Raw genomic sequence first — 13,120 nt, forward strand, 5'->3', positions numbered from 1 at the left:
AGCAAGAAGATCTCAGGGGTCAGGGTGAAAGGGAATAGCAAAAAAGGCATCTTTCAGATTGATGGCATGTAGTAGGTTGTGTTGGAAGGGATAAGATAAAGGAGTGTATAAGGGTTGGGAACTATTGGGTGGATGGGAAGGACTGCCTGATTGATAGCCTAGAGGTCTTGGACTAGTTGATAGGAGCCATTTGCCTTCTTAACAGGAGGTATGGGTGTATTATATGGAGAATGAGTTGGTCTGAGAAGGCTGTGCAAAAGGAGTTTGTTTATGATGGGCTGTAAGCCTTTTTGATGAGCGACTGAGATGGGATATTGAGAGATGTTGGGGAATTTGGAGGGGTCTTTTAGCTGGATTTTGATAGGATCATGATGTGTAGCTAGGGAAGGGGTAGTAGTATCCCACACTGTTGTATTAATCAGAGAAGAGGAGAGTGGATACTGGGGAGAGGGGTCCAGGGCTGGTTCAGTAGCAGAAAGGAGTAGGTGAGAGTCTGGTTGTGGGGAACAGAGGAAGGTAATGGAAGCCTTTAATTTGGTTAGGAGGTTTCTGCCTAAGATGAGGTTAGGGCAACAGGGAATGATAAGAAAAGGGTGTGAGAAAATGGTATGAAATAGGGAACAGGTAAGAGGCTTGGTGGTGCGTGGACACGAGATGAGTCCATTAACCCCTACAACTGAGAACTGGGAGGGATGAGTTGGTCTTGAGAATTCAGGCATAGTTGAGTAGGTGGCCCCAGTATTGATTTAAAAAAGAGATCGGCTTACCTGCTACTAGTAGAGTTACCCTGGGCTCTGATGCAGTGATGGCAGATGGGGCCAGGGGCCCCGGGCCTTGTCAGTCTTCAGCGGCTAGACTGAGGAGCTGCAGGAATGCAAGTGATACTTCACCTTTTGTCTCTCTAAAAGGGTAGTGGTTTGGGGGTACAGGCTTTTCTGTCTGCCTGTTAACAGGACAGACTTCCAGTGGCCTGTCTGCTGGCAGACTGGGCAAGGGCTTTTTGGCATTCATGGATTACGGCATGCTCATGCCCAGTGGCCTTCTTTGCTGCACTTAAAAAAAGGCCTGGGAGAGTTAATGCTATTGGGTCTTTTGTGCCCTTGGGTACTATGGCTAGGTTGGCAGATAGCCACTGCTAGAAGCTGGTATTTAGCAAGATCTCTTTGGGCTTTATCTAATTTATTTTGCTCATCCCTGTTATTGAAGACTTTGAAAGCCAGATTAAGGAGGTCTTGTTGGAGCTTTCAGGGCCATCTTCAGCCTTTTTAAGTTTGTGCCAAATATTGGGGGCAGATTGGAAGATAAAATGGGTATTAAGAACAATAGCTCCTTCTCGGGACGCAGGATCAACATGGGTATATTTTTGGAGAGCCTCCATAAGACAGGAAAAAAAACATTGGGCAAGGTTTTCATTGACATTTTGGGAGATTTCTTTGAGCTTTTTAAAGTTTACAGCCTTGTGGGCAGCCTTGTTTAGGCCTACAATGGGGCAAGTAATCATATGATTATGGGATGCCTGGCTGGGGCCTGTGGGTTGGTACTCCCAAGGAGGCTCCTGCCAGGGTACTGCAGCGGCTCCTATGGGCGTGGTAAAATCTTGCTGATGGAGATCATCGGCATGCGCTTGGGCTGTGAGCCACACTCTTTTCCTTCTTTTCCGGAAGGAGGGTAAAAGAGAGGATAATATAGAGATCATGCCAAGTGAGTTCATAAGACTGGGTAAGATACTTACATTCTTTGATATAGGTATCAGGATCGGAGGAGAAAAATCCGGGACATTTTTCAATTTGGGAGAGATTGGAAAGGGAGAAGGGGATGTGGACACAGACGATCCCTTTGGCCCCTGATACTTCCCAAAGGGGCAACAAGGGAGCTGGCTGCTGGGCCTGAGAGTGGGTAAGGGGTGGTGATGGGGAGGACTCAGAGTCAGAAGGAGGGTTGTTGGAGAGAGGGGGAGAAAGAAGTAGAGCCAGAGCAGGGGCATACAGAGGAGGATCATGATGTTGACAGGGAGGGGGGAAATTGGCGGGGTCAAAGGAAGAGGAGTCATCAGCTGGGGCGATGGGGAGGGTAGTAGGGGATGAGTCATCGGCTGGGGTTGTGGGGAGGGTGGTAGGAGGCAAATCAGGTTTAGAGTGGGCAAGGAGGATTTGGAAAGTAGAACAGGACTGGCAGAGAGAAGGGTGGCTATGGAGAGTGAAGAAAGCCTGAACATAAGGAATCTCAGACCATTTCCCATTGCGGTGGCAAAAGTTGTCTAAGTCTCTAACCATGTTGAAATCAAAAGTGCCATTTTCAGGTGATTGGGAGCCATTGTCCAATTTGTATTGAGGCCAGGCAGTATTATGGTAGAAAATAAGCCTCTTAGGATGGACCCCTGAATGGAAGCTGAGAGCATTGAGGTTGTGCAAAAGATACCCAAGGGGGGTGGTTTTAGGAGGGGTAGAATGAGAAGCTCCCATGGTAAATAGAGGAGGGGGTAGAGGAAGAAGACTGCCAGTTGACAAGGATGGCGGGTGAGGGCGTCCCCTGTCCGGAATGTAGGAGTTAGTTGCCTCCTGAAAAGGAGAAACTGGAGGACTGGAGGCTGAAGAAAGCCCTTGGCTCAGTGCTGGGTCTTTTGGGAATGCAGAGACAGTCAAGAGTTCCGGGCAAATGGCAAGACTCTCTCTCTTACCCCTGTGGAGGCTCTGAAGGTGAATGAAGTCACCAAAAATGGGAGAGTCTAGGAGATCCTTTGGGTCTTCAGCAGGTTTGGGAAGGGGAGGGTGGCTAGGAGGGGGTGGCAGGAGAGGGAGAAGGCACCTAGGCTCCAGCGCACAGTGACCAGCAAGCCTGGGAGGAGGGAGGGAGTGAGAGACACAGAAAGTCCTCTAGGGACGCCCGGCCACAGTCTACCTCTTCCCAGGTTTTGACACCAAAATGTAAGGTTGGCTGAGAGAAAGGACAAGTAGACCCAAAGTCAGGCAAGTAAGTTTATTAACCTACAGGGCTGGTCCACAGCAATCAGAGGAGGTAGCCCTGAGCTTACAAAATGAGGGGTTTATGTGAGATGAGAGGGGCTTAAGGGAGTTAACTTTGCCGCTAGATAGTTTATCAGTTAGGAACAGGCACAAAGGCAGTTTATCAGTTTACCACGAACTTGCAACACCTCATCTTGTGACAGTTATGGCGGCAGCTAGGTGAAAAACAGGAATTTACAGGAATGTGTAATTAAGGTTTGTTCATATTTCCCATGACCTCCCCCCATGCTGCCCATATGGCTGTAATTAGGGTTTGCATGATGTACCATGACTGCAGACTCTACTGTGGCACCTAGATAAGGGCTTAGGAATACAGCTGCAGAGTATTCAGGGTAAGGGTCAGCTGCATTTTCCTGGGGCAGCTTGTCCCTAACATCTCTATCTGGACTCATCCTGGGAATTCGGTAGTATTTTTTCCATTTCACCATTATAAATAGAAACTGGGGCTGAAACACTGCTCCCATTGCCATTACTGTGAAGGTGTAAATCTACCCATGAGGCCTGTAGGCTCTCCTCCTGCAGCTCAGGCCTCACTCTCTGATGTGACACTAGAGTGCTGCTGTGGCAAATGGGGTTCACATAAAATATGAGCTCTGCTCTGGGCTGTGCCTCAGTAGCAAATGGTAGAAGTCAACAGAGGCCACTAGCAACCAGGAGAAAGCAAGCAGGAATGCTGTAGCCCAATGCCAGGGAGTACAGAGACACTGTTCTAAAATGTAAATAGCCAAATAAAGACAGAACCCTATTCAACCATTTTTGTAGCAGAGTGAAATCCTACCTTCAGCAGGCACCTGGCATCAAGCTGCTAAGCTACCTCCTGTTATGAAGATAGGAAAAGTTTATTTGTCATTGAATATAAGCAATTAGCATACACAGATGGCCTCTTCAATCTCCAGATGAATTAAGGATGAACTATGTATGACATGGTGCTGAAAATTCTTCTACTTGTAGACTAATTTTGGTGACCATCCTTCTGTCTTTGCAGTCTCTTAAGCAGATTGACTATGACGCATGTCACATTCAAGTTCAATTGTGTAATAAAATATTTCTTTCTATTTTATTATTGTGGAGTTTCTCTGAGGCTGGAGAAAAATTTTCTTTTAATTATTGTTTCCAAGCACAGTCTAGAATTAGCAGACATGATATAAATACATAAGGTGAAAACCAGAATTTACTCTAGAGGGGACTTTCCCTCTCAGCCTTCCAGGCAACTCACACTTGTGCTACAAAGTACACACTGTCCCTTAAATATGCAGGCAGAATTGTGTCTCTGCCTATATGGTATCTATAGTCCTCTACAGTCACTTCTAGAGAGGTTAGATCCAGATTTCTACAAACTCCACGAGGCACCAATCATTGTATCTTCATACCTGAAACTGATTCAGGCACCATGGGGCCCAAAAAGCCAATCAGAGTAACATATGTGCATTGAGTAGACATGTAGACGTGAGAATCTCCACTTTCCCCTACCTCCTCTTACTGAAATGCTCACAAATGTGCAGGTAACACTGCTGCTACTCCAGCCATTCAGGTTCTAAATCTGCAGCTCCAAATTTTGAATCCAGGTCTTGAGATTTGGGAAATAAAAAACTTTTATCTGGAAAATGCAAGTCCTTTGGTTATCAAACTCAGAAAGACATTAAAATGCAAATGTAGTTACGTCTATCTTCCCTATTTGAACTATGTATTCATCTCCTGAAACTGTACACTATTGCCCCAAGTAGCTATAAATTAAACTAATAATGCCACATGGGACACTATATCCCATACCCTAAACCATAACCATATATATACAATATATATCTCATCAATAATCAATGTTATTTCTGTAAATAAAAATTTCTGACAATCTACTTTGTATCAGCCCACTCTCTGCCCCTCTCTTGTTGTCATTACAAATCCTCTTGTAACTGCTGCTAATCAAAGTGTAGATTCCAGGCAACTTGAATCTTTGCTCCCAGGTTATAATTCTTAAGCTTGACCCAAATAAAGTGTCTATTTATATTCATGTTGTCTCAGCTTTTTCTTTTTTTTCATGTAGATTTATCATTTAGAATGTGCTAGAGGAGCCTCTATGAGGGTATCTCTCCTTTGATTGTGCTTCACTTTCTGTAACACCAAAGGATGCAAAGCCAGGTGGATCCTGCCTAGAACCTGCCAATAAGGTCTGGCTTCTGCCTGGGATTTACAAAACAGGGCCGGACTTTTGATGGAGAATGTACAGAAAACAAACAAAAGACATCTTCTGCATTGTGAAATGTAAACATAGACATAGCCCCCATTTGGGAGTGTGGCTCTTTGAGATTTTTCACATCTTGTACATCGACTTGCTACAGCTATGTGAGAGGCTCCAGGAGGAAATAGAATCTGATGGCAGAATCCATAAGTGTGAATAAGCATCTTAGCAGTAACAGACCAAGGCCCCAAAGTATCCAGAGCCATGGCCACAACTACATTTACCTGTAAAATGTCATACTGGAGTAGAGTATTTTTGTTCTTTCTTGCAAGAGCTAGAAAATCAGAACGGGGGATCCAGGTTCAGGAGCTCCACTAGGGCAGTTCCATTTTCTATGTAGAATCAGCCTAAGTCTCCAGCCTGGCTTATTATTGGGCCATCAGCCCCAGGTCACTGGGAATTCTCTCACAATCACCTAGGTGTCTTTGAGGCATTTGAGGATGTCCAGATGGAGTCTCACTCTGTGTCCCAGGCTGGAGTTCAGTGGCGTGATCTCAGCTCACTGCAACCTCTGCTGCCCGGGTTCAAGTGATTCTCCTGACTCAGCCTCCCGAGTAGCTGGGATTACAGGCACATGCCACTGCGCCTGGCAAATTTTTGTACTTTTAGTAGAGACGAGGTTTCACCATCTCAGTCAGGCTGGTCTTGTACTCCTGACCTCGTAATCCACCTGCCTCGGCCTCCCAAAGTGCTGGGATTATGGGCATGAGCCACCGCATCCGGCCGTATAATTTCTATTTCTTTCACTTGTTAAGTGTACGGTATTTATTTTCCAATAAAATTACCCTAGAAAACCTTAAGGGATTTGTTTAAATTGCATATTAGTATATAGTACAAAGTTGACAGGGCAGTGGCTAGAAAATATTTAAGTTACAGAAACTGTTGGATTTAAGTTTCTTTTAGGACGCTTAGAAGAAACAAAGCTGGTAGTACCCCAGTGACATAGAGAACAGAATTCTACATAGGGTCTTCACACTGCCCCAGACTTGTTTACATATATTCTTTTTGGAGGCCTTATTTAGGTCTGACCATACCCTGGAGTCTTGCCTCACAGAACTGATTAGTAGAGATCAGAGTTTTGGCTGGTGAATCCTGCTGCGTTTCTAGAGCTGGTGCTCACAATTTCCTGAATCCCAAAAGCAGATGAATGGGAAAAATAAAGTATGTATTATAGAGTCTTAGCTTTTAAGTTTTCTATTAAAACCAGTGCTTGCAGAGACATTCTGTTTAGCAACTTGTTTTCTATTCCTGCAGATCCAGTAGTTGCTCCCCAAGTAACAAAAAAGTAAACATAAACAAAATAAAATTTTCTCTAAACTGCATTAAACTCATCCTTTCTATATCTCTTCTGTCTATATTTAGCTTTTATTTCTTACAACTTTTTAAAAAATTCGATGACAGAGAAACAAGAATAAAAATGCTGGGCCTTTTATCTAAATCCTGAAAATTACTAAACCCTTAGTACTGGCTCCCAGGGTGTTACGAGAATTAAATCACATAATGTGTTATGCCCAGCACAGTGTTCTGTATCATACTCTTGAGCACACAGTACTTGCTTAATAAACATTGCAGTAGTACATGTGTACATTGTTTTTTAAACCCAGACTTATTCAAACATTGCTGCCTTCTGTTTCCTCTATAAAGAGCCAGCAAAAAATATAAAACTTTAGGATGGAGATGGGTTGTCCTTATTGCACAAGAAGTATTTGGTTGTGACAAGGGTGTTAAGTGTAAGGGACCCTGTGCTCTGCCTGCTTTAACTAATGCTAATAATGAGCCAAGGGGGAGTAACATCAGCATTGACAGGGGACTTGTTTAAAACACTCTTTCATAAACCCTTCTCAAACCTGCAGAATCACCTTACATAAAGTGGGGCCAAAATTACCAAGTGATTTATATTTGTGCCCTCCCCACAGCTTCTGTTTATTGTTCTGGGTGGAAGGATCCATGTTGTTTTAATGAAGGGCCTCATGTGACTCTAAGGTGAGACCAGAATCAAGTATGAGGGCTGCAAAATACATTCATGAGAGTTAAGTTCCTCCTTTGCACTAAAGGGTGGTCACAGGGCCTGTTCTGTTTGGGTTTGGTAGGGACAGGTCAGTGTGGTGCATGTTTCCATTACTGTAGCAGAAATTGCTGGAGTCTCTGGCAGTGGAGGGCACCCGAGGACAGGAAAGGAGAAACTTATATTTTTGTCTTCATGGAGCAGCTCATTATTCCTGAATCTATTCCGTTTAAAAGACAGAAATAAGTGAATTTTTCTGTCTTTTTCTGCCAGTTGATGTCATGCTAGCAGGTAAACACGTGGTACTGACACCATTAAAGGCATATTCTCCACATGCAGGTGTAACTTGTCCAGAGAATCTCATCTGAGAAGGAATTCCAGAGGAGGAGGAGGAGAAAGAAAAAAAAAATGGCTCTTGTTTAGGTAAACATGTGTCAGATGAAGAGCTGTGTCCACTCTGCCTCCTGGACGGCCACGTGTTTAGTACTCACAAACCTTTACTTCTCTACTTGTGTTTTTCCTCCCTAATGAGTTTGGTTTAACTACTTCTTAAAATTCTTATGATAGTCAACGGTCTCTGGAAAACGTTTCTGTCCTATGTCTCACAGACTTCTCTACATTCTGTACGTCATAGCTTCTTATATGTCATGCAGAATTCTCAGCAAGAATTTATGATCTGCAATATTAAAAATGTTCCCTTTGTGCCTGTTAAACATGGAAAGATGTGGATATTCAAGGTTTCTATTGGGGAAAACTGTGGTCCTTAGTAAAGATGGAGAACATGTAATGTTGAGGCTCCATCTGTGTGTTCCATTAGCTCTATGCAGAACAGGATTAAGAAAATGCTTATTAAAATGGGATGGCATTTATTACCCAGAAAGTTCTGAAAAAAATTATTAGGAGATACCTCTAAGGTGCTAAATGAAGCCTACTTAAAATTCCTACTAAAAATTACAGAACATAGGAGTTACCTGTATTTTGAAGTTTGCATAAACTGCTGTTTATGGTTAAATTCAGACTGTTTACTGTTTTGGGGAGGAATATTTCAACAGTGATGCTGTGTTCTTCTGTGTGCATTAGCACATCATAAAAATTTGTCCTTGTGCAGTTAATGGTTAATGATTCACTTGGCGAAATAGCTCTCTGGTAGATTTTTTTCACTATAGAGATAATTATTTTTCTCTTCATAATTATCTTTATGCAGCTGCTCTGCACAAATGATCACATTTAATCTGGCAGTTGTCCTTTTATTTTTTCTACATATTTTTCTTTAGAAAATGAAGGCTCTTATCTTTGTTTACAGGCTATAAGAACTGGGAAAACACAGGTTCTACCACTTACTAGATGTTTGACAAAACATCCTTATTAGGCCAAAAACGTTAGCATTACTGGTGAGCTCGTTAGAAATTCAAAACATCAGCAGGGAGCCCTGGCTCATGCCTGCAATCGCAGCATTTTGGGAGGCCAAGGCAGGCAGATCACCTGAGGTTGGGAGTTTGAGACCAGCCTGACCAACATGGAGAATACCCTGTCTCTACTAAAAATACAAAAATAGCTGGGCATGGTGGCACATGCCTGTAATCTCAGCTACTCAGGAGGCTGAGGCAGGAGAATTGCTTGAACCCAGGAGGGGGACACTGCCGTGAGCCAAGATCATGCCACTGCACAGAAGCCTGGGCAAGCATGAAACTCTGTCTCAAATAAAAAAGGAAATAAATACGTAAATCAGACTTACTCCAGATCTTCTTGGAAAAAAAAAACCTGCATAAGGTCTTCAGCTTATTGTACATAATAAATTTGAGAGGTGCCTTCTAAGTGAATGTCTTTTCCATCTGAAAATTATTAACAACTCGTTCCGTATGATGTAAATATAGCACTCAAAAATGTACATGTTCGTGTTCATGTCCTTAATTTTATACTTTATTATCTAGAAAAATAAAATATATGAACTGTTGTTCTGGATCTTATGGTGCTTTTTTTATCATAGATAACAGTTATTTCTGTGTTGAAAATTATTTTATTGGATTTTAGTCAGTGCTATAAGTCAGAACCACTTCTCTTTACTCTCTAATTTCACCTTAAGTCAAATTAAAAATTCCACCCCTGGCCACTTGGTAAAAATGTATGTGTGCTTTTCAGGGACCACTGCAATTTAGAGATGTGGCCATAGAATCATCTCTGGAGGAGTGGCATTGCCTGGACACTGCACAGTGGAAGTTGTATATGAACGTGATGTTAGAGAACTAAGGAAATATGGTCTTTCTTGTTGAGGATAACTTTAAGATGTAATTCATAATATACCCTAAAGGTTTTATTTCTCTTTTATGTAGAACTTTTTTAGTAATTTCTTCTTTGCATAAGAGTTTCAGATCCCCTTTTTTCAGAAAATCATCAAAATTTGCTCATACAGAAAAGTATCTCTTCAAGATGTTTCATCTTAATCCAAACTTTCCACATTCCTGATTTGAGCTGTATAATTCACTCTAAATTAGTGGTAATTCCAAAAATTTAGTGACAAAGTATTATTGCCCCCACCTGAAAATCTAATTGCCACCACCAATTTTTGATTCAGTAGTACCAGATAGTAAAATTAAGAAATCTACAAATTGAAAGCATTTTCTAAATATTTAGAAATTTGTTATAAATTAGTATTTTGGTATTAATTTACTAGAATATTTTATCACATCCTCTCTACTGAACACATTATTAGCTTGTAATTGGAGAATATGAGCAAGATTCATGTTATTTATTCTTAATACAACACTATTGTTGTCTCTAAGCCAGACCTGATCACTCATCTGGAGCAAGGAAAAAAACCTTTGGCTCTGAAGAGACATAAGATGATTGCCAACCCCCCAGGTAGGTATGAGTGAAAATGAATACAACAGAAAACAGAGGTAAGAAGTCTCAAAGTCAAAGAGAAAGCCAGTTCTTAAAATGTGATTTGGGAAATTGTATTCCAAAGGAAATATTTCCTGAGCAGCTGTTTTTTGTTTTTGTTTCTGTTTTTAATTTTTCTCTCACAAAGGGGCATCTTCTGTCATGCTTTTAAATTCTCTAAGGATTCTACTTTTCTTTCAGTGAACTTCCTTCAGGTTCACAGTGAGATCCAAAGTCCTTTTCATGGTATATAAGAGACTGCACAATCTGGCTGCTTTTCTACTGCTTTGGGGACACACAATTATCTGCATGATTTTGATAAACTATTTTTTAAGTTTTTTTCATCATGTCTGAAATATGTGATAGCTTCTGTTGCATTTTTGTTCATTTTTTTGCACAATCCATTCGGTTTTTATTACTATACAGTCTTGAAATACAGCTTGACATTGTAAGTATGATATCCTTCTGCTTTTTTTTTTCCTCAAGATTGCTTTGGCTATTCAAAGTTTATTTTAGTTTCATATAAATTTTAAAATAGTGTTTTCCATTATTGTGAAATACCACTGTAAATTTTGATAGGAAGTTTATTGAATCTGTAGATAATTTTAGATAATATGGTACTTTAATGATATTTATTCTTTCAACCCAGAGATAAAATGTTTTATATTTATTTGGATTTTCTCTAATTTTTTATTGATATTTTTATTGTAAAGATTTTTTTTTTTTTTTTTTAGACGGAGTTTCCCTCTTGTCGCCCAGGCTGGAGTGCAATGGCACAATCTCGGCTCACCGCAACCTCCGCCTCCTGGGTTCAAGCGATTCTCCTGCCTCAGGCTTCCGAGTAACTGGGATTACAGGCATGCACCTCCACGTCCGGCTAATTTTTGTGTATTTTTAGTAGAGATGGGGTTTCTCCATATTGGTCAGGCTGGTCTCGAACTCCTGACCTCAGGTGATCCACCTGCCTCGGCCTCCCAAAGTGCTAGGATTACAGGTGTGAGCCACTGCGCCCGGCCAAGATTTTTTACCTTTTTGATTATTTTCTCAGAGATTTATTTATTTATTTTTTGAGACAGTGTCTTGCTCTTTCTCCAGGCTGGAGTCCAGTGGCATGATCTCAGCTCACTGAAACCTCCACCTTCCTGGGTACTAGCAATTCCCCTGCCTCACTCCTAATTAGCTGAAACTACAGACATGTGCCACCATGCCCAGCTAATTTTTTATATTTTAGTAGAGATGGGGTTTCACCACGGCCAAGATGGTCTTGATCAGCTGGCCTCGTGATCCACCCACCTTGGCCTCCAAAAGTGCTGACATTACAGGCATGAGCCACCAGGCCTGGCCAGAAATTTATTATTTAATGCTATAGTAAATACAATTTTTTTCTTCCTTTTTTTTTTCTTTTTCAGATGGAGTCTGGCACTGTTGCCCAGGCTGGAGTGCAATGGCACAATCTCTGCTCACCACAAACTCCACCTCCCGAATTCAAGCAATTCTCCCTCAGCCTCCCAACTAGCTTGGACTGCAGGTGCTAGCCACCATGCCCAGCTAATTTTTGTATTTTTAGTAGAGATGGGATTTCAACATGTTGGCCAGGCTGATCTCAAACTCCTGACCTCAGATCATTCACCCGCTTAGGCCTCCCAAAATGCTGGGATTACAGGCATGAGCCAAAGTGCCCAGTGTGTTCCTCTGTTTAATTAGATAGTTTAAGTGTATAAAACCATACATATACATGTATGTTGATTTTATATTTTGCTAATTTACTGAGCGTATTTATTAGTTTAGACAGGTTTTAATGTACTGTTTAAGGTTTTTCAAATATAAGATTGTATGATCTACAAACAGTGACATTTTATTTTTCTTCAATTTCAACGGTTATTTTTATTTCTTTGACTAGTTCTTCTGCCACACACTTACAGTGCTACATTAAAATAGAACCACTGACAATGGGCACAATATAGTTTTGTATTGGTGTCTGAATTTGATGGAGCAAACACCTTTTCAAGTTTTCATAAACTGATTTTAGAAGATCTTCTTTCGTTGGGCCCTTAGGGTGATGAGACGCCCTCTGAATTTGTAGTGATGAGGGGTTCTAGCTTGGTCACAAGGTTGCTGGGTCTGCACTAGAGTCCACTTTAGCTGGCTTGTTACAAGGGCTTGGGTAGTTGTAATTCCCATTTTATTTTTGGACAGACTGCATATCCTTCAGGACTTTGCTCTGTAGGGCAGACACTAGGGCATGTTCTGGCAGTCAGGTCTGCATATGGTGGGCCATGTATCAGGATGTGGATGAGTATGGCTTTCAGTGAGTACCAGAGAGCATTTCCTCAGGTTAACTGTGTGGGTTTCTATATAGGCAGAACTGACCTTAAGCTGTGGCTCAGGTAACTGAAACTGAGTCATTGAACCACTTCAGGGACCACAGTAAAGGCCAAGGTCTGCAGGCCTGCCTACATGGCTGTAAATGGGCCGCTTCCTCCAGGTCTCTGGAATGGCAGGACCTCTGCCAGACTGTGGCTGGGAGGAGTTTGGGATGGTTACAGAGTAAGTTCAGAATTCTGTGTACAGTAAGGTATGAGGACCACTTGAAGGCTTTGCCACATTCTTCACATTTTTAGGGTTTCTCCCCAGTATGAATTATCTCATGTCTACTAAGACTTGAGGGTGAAATAAAGGCTTTGCCACATTTATCACACTTGTATGGTTTGTTTCTCTGCAGAATGAATTTTCTTATGTGAAAAAAGGGTTGCAGAATGGTTAAAAGCTTTGCCACATTCTCTACATCTATACGGTTTCTCTCCAGTATGAAGTATCTTATGTGCAGTAAGGTGTGTGGATAGGTGAAAAGCTTTGCCACATTCTTCACATTTGTAGGGTTTCTCTCTAGCATGAATTTTCTTATGTTTAGTAAGGGTTGAGGACTGGCTAAAAGCTTTGCCACATTCTTCACATTTGTAGGGTTTCTCTCCAGTA

General features: G+C 41.7%; 1 pseudogene; it reads left to right on the forward strand.

The window, feature by feature from the left end:
* The first annotated feature begins 9,307 nt into the window (after positions 1-9,307).
* LOC131382580 (zinc finger protein 506-like) lies at positions 9,308-10,398 on the forward strand (annotated as a pseudogene).
* Positions 10,399-13,120: the final 2,722 nt, after the last annotated feature.

Source organism: Hylobates moloch, unplaced genomic scaffold (genome assembly GCF_009828535.3).
Source record: "Hylobates moloch isolate HMO894 unplaced genomic scaffold, HMol_V3 SCAFFOLD_78, whole genome shotgun sequence".
NCBI lineage: Eukaryota > Metazoa > Chordata > Mammalia > Primates > Hylobatidae > Hylobates > Hylobates moloch.